Source organism: Chaetura pelagica, unplaced genomic scaffold, assembly GCF_000747805.2.
Source record: "Chaetura pelagica isolate M959 unplaced genomic scaffold, ChaPel_1.0 scaffold471, whole genome shotgun sequence".
In the NCBI taxonomy this organism is placed as follows: Eukaryota; Metazoa; Chordata; class Aves; order Apodiformes; family Apodidae; genus Chaetura; species Chaetura pelagica.
The window spans coordinates 2,134,907-2,143,118 of NW_009952430.1; the positions used below are offsets into that span (position 1 = coordinate 2,134,907).

Consider the following 8,212-nt stretch of genomic DNA (forward strand, 5'->3'; position numbering starts at 1 on the left):
GAGAGGCGGGAGCCCCGGTGCCCTCAGCCCTGGTGGGACGTGGGTTCCGAGCTGCCGCTCCGTGTCTTGTCATCCCTTTGTGATCGAAATTCCTTTATCGAGGCATATTTTGAACATGTCTCTCCGCAGAGTGTTTGCAGGAAGGCTGAAGGAGCAGAGATGGAGGCTTTGAAGCGGGATGGGAGCGGTGAAGTTCTGAATTTCAAGCCCTTTTGTAGCCTTGAAACTCCCACCCTTCAAGTCCGATTGGGTTTATATCTCTGTTTTTTTAAAGTTGCCGTCCCTCAGCAGGCAGGGAAATGAAGGCTGGGTGAGATCTGGCGAGGAGGAAGTCATTTTTTTTGAAAGCACTTGAGTTTTATGAAATTCTAGGGGTTTGATGGAGGACGCGGCGTCTCCTCCCTCGGCAGCCGCGGTGAAACCTTCACAGATTCAGTTGTTTTTTTTAAAAAAACAAGAATAATCTCGCGTTTTGAAAGGGGAACCCGCATGTAACAGAGCGGGAGACCTGTCAGGATTTATTAGCAAAATGGTGTTGTACGTGTTGAACTCTGTTTTTAATTAGGCACCTAAATTAGACCGTAAAATGGTTGATTAATCTTTTACAAGTGAGAGGTGGAAGGGGAGAAGGAGAGAATAATACTTCTGGTTCCGTTGATCTGTTACCCCAGATGCGGTGGGCAAAAGTCAGTATTTAAAACACACCCTCTGCTTTTAAATCTGGTGGAGCTGGAGTGAAAAGTTGTAACTTGGTGAAGTTTCACGTTATCAGCTGCTTGGTTTTCAGCAGCACGGACCCCATCCCTGCCCACGCCCTGCTCGTCAGTGTCATCTCTGCAAAAAGGGATGGTTTCACCGAAATCACAGTAAATCTGAAGGGTGGAGCAGTGAGTGTGAGTGATGCTGAAGGTCTGGAAATCACTCGGGTAGATTCACCCCGAGGATCGCAGCGGGGCTGGGACCCGGGTTTATTTCTGGGGGGAGGGAAGGACTAAATCATGCAAAATATACGGGTGGAGGGTGTATTTGCTCAAATAAACAGACAAGCCGTTTGGTAATTGTGCGTTATTTCTTACTTCAGTTGGAGTTACACGCAGAAGTTTGTTCCTATAAATGTTGGTGTTAGAAATCAGATTCTCTGTGGCTCCAAACTCTCGCTGCCCGCGCTGAGTTTTGGCTTCTCGGGCGCTCCTCGGGAGCGTGCTCGTTTCTCCAAGCCCTAATGAGGCTTTTATTTATTATCTTAAATGTCAATAAGGAGGTGCATATATGTTTTCTTGTTAGTGGCCCGATAAAATCGGGTTAAACCCTCTGCCGAGCCCGGCGGTGCCCGCGGCCGCAGCGAGCGGGGCAGCCTCTGGTGCTCAGATGCTTTTGCACGAACCGACTGAACTTTGGAACTGGGCAAGTTACATGTGCCCTCAGCATCCCGTCCTTGCTGTTTAATTTTGTACCTTTGAAAATATCAAGATGCAATTTTTGACCCCTGTCTGACTAAGGGTGTCTTTTATTTGGTGGGTTTCTTGGCCAAACTGGTCGTATCTGTGAGGAGGTTTTGGTTCCTTTGTTTAAGTTGTTTCTGCCGTATAACCAAGTTTCTCCTTCTAGGAGGCAGAAGGCATCACAAATTTTCTTATTTAGCTTGATGAAAGCTTATATTTTGAGGTATTAGTGATTAATTGTATTTATGTTTCTCTGCCTGAAGTTCTCATCTATGTAAAATAACTTTAGAAGGGGAGAGCACAAACCTTTTCTTTTCCACTTCAGTTTTTTTTTGTCAAGTGAAACAAAATCAGTTTGTTGCTTTGTTTGGGGTTTTTATTTTTCCTTTGTGTGCAAGGAAAAATGGCACCAAGTGATGCTGACCTCCGTTCCTAAAAAGCAGAGGGAAACGAGGGGAGAAATAAATGGATTATTCAATCCTGAGATAACCAGAAATCTGATGGAAATAACTTCTGGGCGCACATAGCGGGGTGTTCCCCCCGGTAATGAAAGCAGCATGTTCACTGCTTCACATGGAAATATGTACCATGACAGAGGAGAAACGGGATCCAGCCACTATTGCAGACTAATTTTTAAGTAGTACTAGGGATTTTTGGATAGTGAGGAAGTTTCCTCTCCACAGCAGCGAGGAGCTGGGCTCCGCAGCCGTGCTTGTGTCCGTCCATCCAGAGGGACAGACACCCTGCCCGCTGGGAAGTTGTTGTTTCCTTACAGGCTTCCTCTATGTTTGTGGAGGGGAAGAGTAATTCTTGCAAACCTCAAAAATCAGTTATTGAGATTGTTTTTCTTAATTATTTCATACAACAACGATGCGTTTTTTAATATACTTGGGACTTGAAAGCTTTCTGTCCTGTAATGACCGTAAGGTAAGAACGAAAGGTCTTGTTATTAATGTAATAAGGGGTTTTGGGGTTTTTTTCATGTTTAGATCATTTCAGGCCCAGCGGGCTGTAGTACCCAGTGCCTCCTGCTGTGGGCTGAGTGTTCCCAGCCCCGCTCAACATCACTGATTTATATGACAAGTCTGTAGCCCTCTGCTAGGAAACCCCATGTGGGCTATGCCGGCTGCGGCGGTGCTAGCCTGAGCTCCCCTGCCTCTGCCAGCACAGAGGGGAGACCTCTTCTTGTTCCTTTCTGTTGCTTTGTTTTGTTGTTGTTGTTTTTTTTTTGTGAGGGGAAGGAAATTCTTAAAACACTGGGGCTTCATCTTCCTGCTGTTGCCAAACTGCCTGAATTCATTCTCCGTGCTGATGCTGTGGGTGGTTTTGGGTCTGCAGGATCAGGCCCCATTATCTGGTGGTGTGCAATAAACAGCTTCAAACATCAGTTTCTTAGACTCCCCAATCACTTAAATAAGCACTGGGGACCTTGGTGAATGAAGTGCTGCTACCTAGCAATTCCTAAATAGGGAGAAACTTCCTGATTTAAAAAAAAAAAGTATTTATTTTGCCCTAGGAGCCTCTTTTTTTGCTCCAAGGAGCGTGTGGGGGTACGGGCAGCACAGTGCTGGTGCTTGCAATGGGCCAGGCTGGGAGCAGGGGAAGGAGAAGGCAGTAATGGCCAAAGGATGAGGGGTGGAAGCTCTGCTGAATCACGGGCAGGGCTTGAGCCAGGCAGGGTTTTGTCCCCGCGTTTGGCCCTTCTAAATCACAACTTCACAGTGGAGCTGGTAGCGCCTCAGTGCTGGCGTGGACGTGGCCGGGTGCTTGTAAAACTCAACATGTTGTTTCCATCAGGTGTTGAAAGGTTCATTAACTCCAGGGAACTTGGGAATGGTGTTGGTTCTCCCAACTGAACTTTGGGTACAAACGATGGTATTTGAGCAAAGACTGACTCCTCCAGCACGTTCCCGTGAGCTGTTTGGTTGGAATGAGCGTATCCTAAAGAACAGGTTGTGTTCTCTGCAGTGGCTTTGCCAAGCTGCTTTCAAAGATTTTTGTGAAAAGAAAAGAAAAAAGATAATTAAAAATCAACTGTTGACCTTGCATTGTGTTGTGTTTTAGTGAGCTGGGACTTTTCGTGGTCCCCTCAGTGGCTGCAGTGCTCCTCTGGCCCTTCCCGCAGCTCCCCGTGACGTTGCCGAAGCCGCTGTGCAAAGTTTGAAAGAAAATGGCCCCAAAAAGGAAGAGCTGGGCTGCTACAATCAGTCAGCAAGGCCCTTGTGTTAGCATGGGATCATTCCTTTAGATCTGAGGAGGGTTGAGTTGTTCAAACAGATGGCAAAGATTATTCGTGTTGCTGGGGTTTCAGTGCACTGCTCTGTTTCAAGCATGTTGCCCGATATGACGCACGTGACAAGTTCTTCCCAGCACGACGCTGGGGGGGGACGACATTGTCTGCTGTGATCAGGTTTCATGGCCTCACCTGTTGAGCTGCTGAACTTTTCAAAGTTGACCATGCATTGGGGGGGACTTATTTGGATGGTGGATCTGCCTGGCTAATCGTGTTAGCACAGGACCGCGTGGCGTGCCGGGGAACGTTGTGCTCCGTCTTGGCATGAAAATGTTGGGAATGAAAACCCATGGGCTTGACTCTGGGGTTGGGATGTATTTATTTTTTTCCTTTTCAAGTGGGCCATGGCAAATGTCTGTAACACACACCGAGCTTTGGATATCTCAAGGCGCTTTCAGTGCAGGCTTTTGTATTATAAAAGTATCCAGCAAGTCCTGGATGTCGTGGCTGTAAAAACTCGACCCAAACAGCCATTCCTTTGAGCTCTATTTCTAACCTCTCCCTACCCTGGACTTTTCTTAACATCAAGCTTGCTAAACTATTAACCCATCCCAAGTAGCAAGAAGTCTAATTTAGTCATCATTCAGTGTGAGCATTCATGTCTTCTGCTGGTGTGGCCATGGATGATCAATGGGTTCAGGGGCTAATGGATTGGCCAGGGCAGTGCGGAACGGTGAACATATGGGCTCAGAGAACAACAAATAGGAGGGCACATTATTTCAGCAGAGTAATTAGGGGTCAGGGGCTATCAGCTGCTACCTGTTGTCACCATGTGGTGTGTGAGGAGGGGCTGGAGGAGAGGCTGCTGCTCTGGTTGGTGAAGTGACTAAGTGCTATGCTGGGTCCTGACTTGCTGCTGATGACTGTACTGGGACTTGCCCACGCCGTTGCCATTTCAGGTCTTTCAGCAGCTTGTTGTGATTCTTAATTAGCTCCCAAGAAGTGCCTTGTGCTTTTCAGAGGAACTCAGCCTAGCAGTGGCAGCTGGAAGGCAACTGAGTAAATGGACCTTATCTTGACTTTCTTAATGGAAATGAGGGCTCCCATGATGATGTATTGATTATCAGCAGGCTCAGAGGGAAGGTGGGGTTAACTCGGGGCAGGGGTTACTGGTGCTGTTGTGTTGCCATTAGGGAGCTGCTCCTGGACTGGAGGTGTTAAAAGGGGTCCACAAACAAATCTGGAAGGGCACAACATCATGGCAAGGGGAGGAAGCCCAGGTGGGGACTGCTCAGAGGTGATGTGCAATAGACCTTAGTTCATCCATAAAGGTGATGGGAAGGAGAGAACCTCTCCTGGTGCCATGTTGGCTTTAAGTGTTCCTCATGGTGGCTTTCATATTTGTAGTAGCTGTGAAGAGGAGGAAGGTGGACTTGGTGATGGTGATTTTGCACGTGGTGTCCTCATACTGAGAAGGATGAGGAGAGGCATGTGAGAAGCTGTGGGCTGGCCACCTTGGCTGCTGACCTGCTGGACCTTGGATCCCAGCTCTGCCACCACATGTGCCCCTATCTCAGGAGTCACTCGAGAGGCTCAAGAACTTGGGTGGTTGGGGTTTTAAATGGTGCTGGTGGGACAATAAAAAGAGGAAAACAAGCGTAGAAGTGCTACTAGCAGAAGACCTCTGCACTGGTTTCAAATAAATGATTAATTCACTTTTTGATGCTTCTTCTTTTAAAGTAAGTGAGCAAGGCAGTGCCCTGTCACAGGGTGAGTAGCAGGGAAATAGAAAACTTTATTTACAGAAAAATAACACCATGTTCTGCTAAATGCTTTACCACTGTAACTAGTCTGATAGAAAATTTTGGTTTCTCCTCTTCCTACATAGAGGGATGGAGAGAAGACATCTCTACCCAGGGATGCTATGACTTAGTGCTGGCTTCAGGGGAGTCATGAAACTTTATAGCAGCAGAGGATCTGGTCCAGAATTGAATTTGCAGCTGGGCTTGGATGCTGGGCCATGTGTGGCCAACCCTGTCCTCTGTGTGGTGGCAGGTCCGAGGGGCTCAGCTCAGCCCTGGCTGGAGGGATATGTCCTCCCTCACAGGGACAGCCCCTTGCCTTCTTGTCACTCTTTTGCTGCTAAAATTCGTGAGACCAGATCTGTCATCTGGCCAGTACTGCTGGGGGCTTCTGGAAATCCACCCAAGTGGCAAGTTGATAATAAAAGTGACTGGTTGTCACCTCTCCTGTGACTTGGCATGGCCTCTCCCCACTGGTGTGTGTTCCTGGCAGCACCTCTTCCAGAGGAAAGCTGGTACCCTGTTCTCACTTTCTTTTTGTATATGCTGATGTAGAATATTATAGGTGGATGTATAGATTTTTATACATCCCTTGCTGAATGTGAGTGCAAAGCCAAATCCTTTGTTGCCATGGTCCGGCAGTGCTGAGCGTGGCTGGAGTGAAAATACCAATCCTCATAAAAAAATGTACTTTTCACGTGGGAAGTTGGCTCTGATGAGGAGACAAGCCTTCAGTGGTGTGCTGATAGCCAGGGCTGGACCAGGTCCCTAGAGTTCCCTGTGTTTAACACAGACTGAAGCTCTGCCCAGGGGAGGGGGCTCCAGGATCAGGCCCTCTCAGTGTGTGTGTGTCTATGTGCTGTGACAAGCCTTCAGTGGTGTGCTGATAGCCAGGGCTGGACCAGGTCCCCAGAGTTCCCTGTGTTTAACACAGACTGAAGCTCTGCCCAAGGGGAGGGGGCTCCAGGATCAGGCCCTCTCAGTGTGTGTGTCCATGTGCTGTGAGTGCCCAAAATGCTTCCCCAGAAGCCAAAATCTATTACAGTGGATTACTTTTACAACAGTTCACTTCAATAAAGCAGCTAGAAAAGCTTTCATGTGAAGCCCCAGCAGCCTGTCTCAGCTATCAAATGCAAACTTGTCTTAAAATATGGGAGTTTGCAGAGGGCAGGTGAGCAGGGTGTGGAGGTGCAGGAGATCTTTAGAAAACTGATTTGGTGAGTGATTCAACACAGGAAAAGCAGAATCCCCTGGTGTTACACTGAGGTGAATTAGCATTAATATTGTGGATTTGGAGCAGGGGGGGTCAGGCTGTGGGGGGCAGAGGAGCCCAGGGGTGCAGGGCCCTTCCTGTTGCTAAGGGGAGGAGAGAACCCCACTGTGTTATTAACAAAGTGCTTTGCTGCTTCATTGAGCTATTCAATATTTGTTTTAAAACTGGCAGGGCCTGCAGCTTTGGCATGCCTTTTGGTGGTTGGGGTTTTTTTGTTTGGTTTTTGAGAAGCTTTCAAGGGCAGCTGGGATGGGGCTCTGAGCAACCTGATTTAATGGGAGGTGTCCCTGCCCATGCAGGGGAGTTGGAACTTTAACCTGATCTTTAAGGCCCCTTTCAAATCTTAACCATTCTATGATTCTATAATTCAACTTGGAATGGAAGCAGGAGGTGCTGGAGGAGACAGCAAGTGTGTCCTAGCCCTTGGGTGCCAGTGGGGGCTGTGCATGGTCCTCAGCTGGTTCATCCATGAGGATGGGGACGTGGCTGCTCAGTGGGAATGGCAGAGGGACCCCATGACTCTGCCCTGCCCTTTGTGTCAGGGAGAAGGGGATGCCTGATGCCAAGGTGCCCTGCCTCTCTGCTCCCCAGCCCCTGCACCTGCCTCTGGTGCCACATTTAGTGACTTGTGCCAGATCAGAGCTGGTCCCCACGAGCACCAGGACTGTCCCCATCTTCTTCAGGCAGGCTTGGGTAGGGGAAGCTGCTGAGGGTCTCCCCCAGGAGCAGCAGCGTGATGGGCTTTAGGAGTGTCTGTAAACACCCCTGAGCATCTGGCCTGGTTTCACCACAGCTGGACTGAGCATTGGCCCTTCTCAATCAACAGCTTAGCAAAGTCCCACTCCTTCCCTCTTCCTCAGCACTGAACTTGTTGCAACTTAACACAAAGCTTCCAGCTTTTTGTTTTACTATTTAATTTCCCTCTCAAGCTGGTCTGGTAGCTAAGGAGCCCTGGGCTGTCTGCATGGTGTTTGGAAAAGCAGAGGGAATAGCTAATAGGGGGGTGTTGAGCAGCAAGTGAAGCCTTGGGAGGAGATAGCAGCCTTGCCAAGGCAGAAGTGGAATAGCTGGTTATGTCTTTAGCCCGGGTGTGCTCCAAGCTGCCAGGGGCTGGGAGCTGCTCTCTGCTCCCAAGGCTCTTGGGGACAGGCTGGCACTGCCTGGACAGCCAGACACGTGGGAGGGCCCTGATGTCTCAGCACACACCAGCACCTTGGCTGGCTGCACCAGGCTCCCCCAAAGACCATCTCAAGGTCATGCTGCTAAATGCAGTGTAATAATTAATTAAGCTATATATAAACAGCAAGCTCATACGGTCCTAAAGCAGATTAGTTTCCTCTCTGGCCAGGAGTTTCCTCTCACCTGCCTTCCTCCCCATGGTCTTCTTCTTCCTGGGTTCCTCCCTGAGTGAGCCCTGCAGTTGTCACACACTCAGGCATCCCAGCAAGGCTTTGCTGTTTGG

The 8,212-nt window shown here is 48.8% G+C and overlaps 1 protein-coding gene across 1 annotated transcript in view; it reads left to right on the forward strand.

The window, feature by feature from the left end:
- LOC104398207 (heparan sulfate glucosamine 3-O-sulfotransferase 3B1) overlaps nt 1-8,212 on the forward strand; it is a gene marked incomplete at its 5' end in the record, with an annotated part of 28,781 nt that overhangs the window by 658 nt on the left and 19,911 nt on the right. The gene's annotated exons all lie outside the window — the stretch shown is intronic.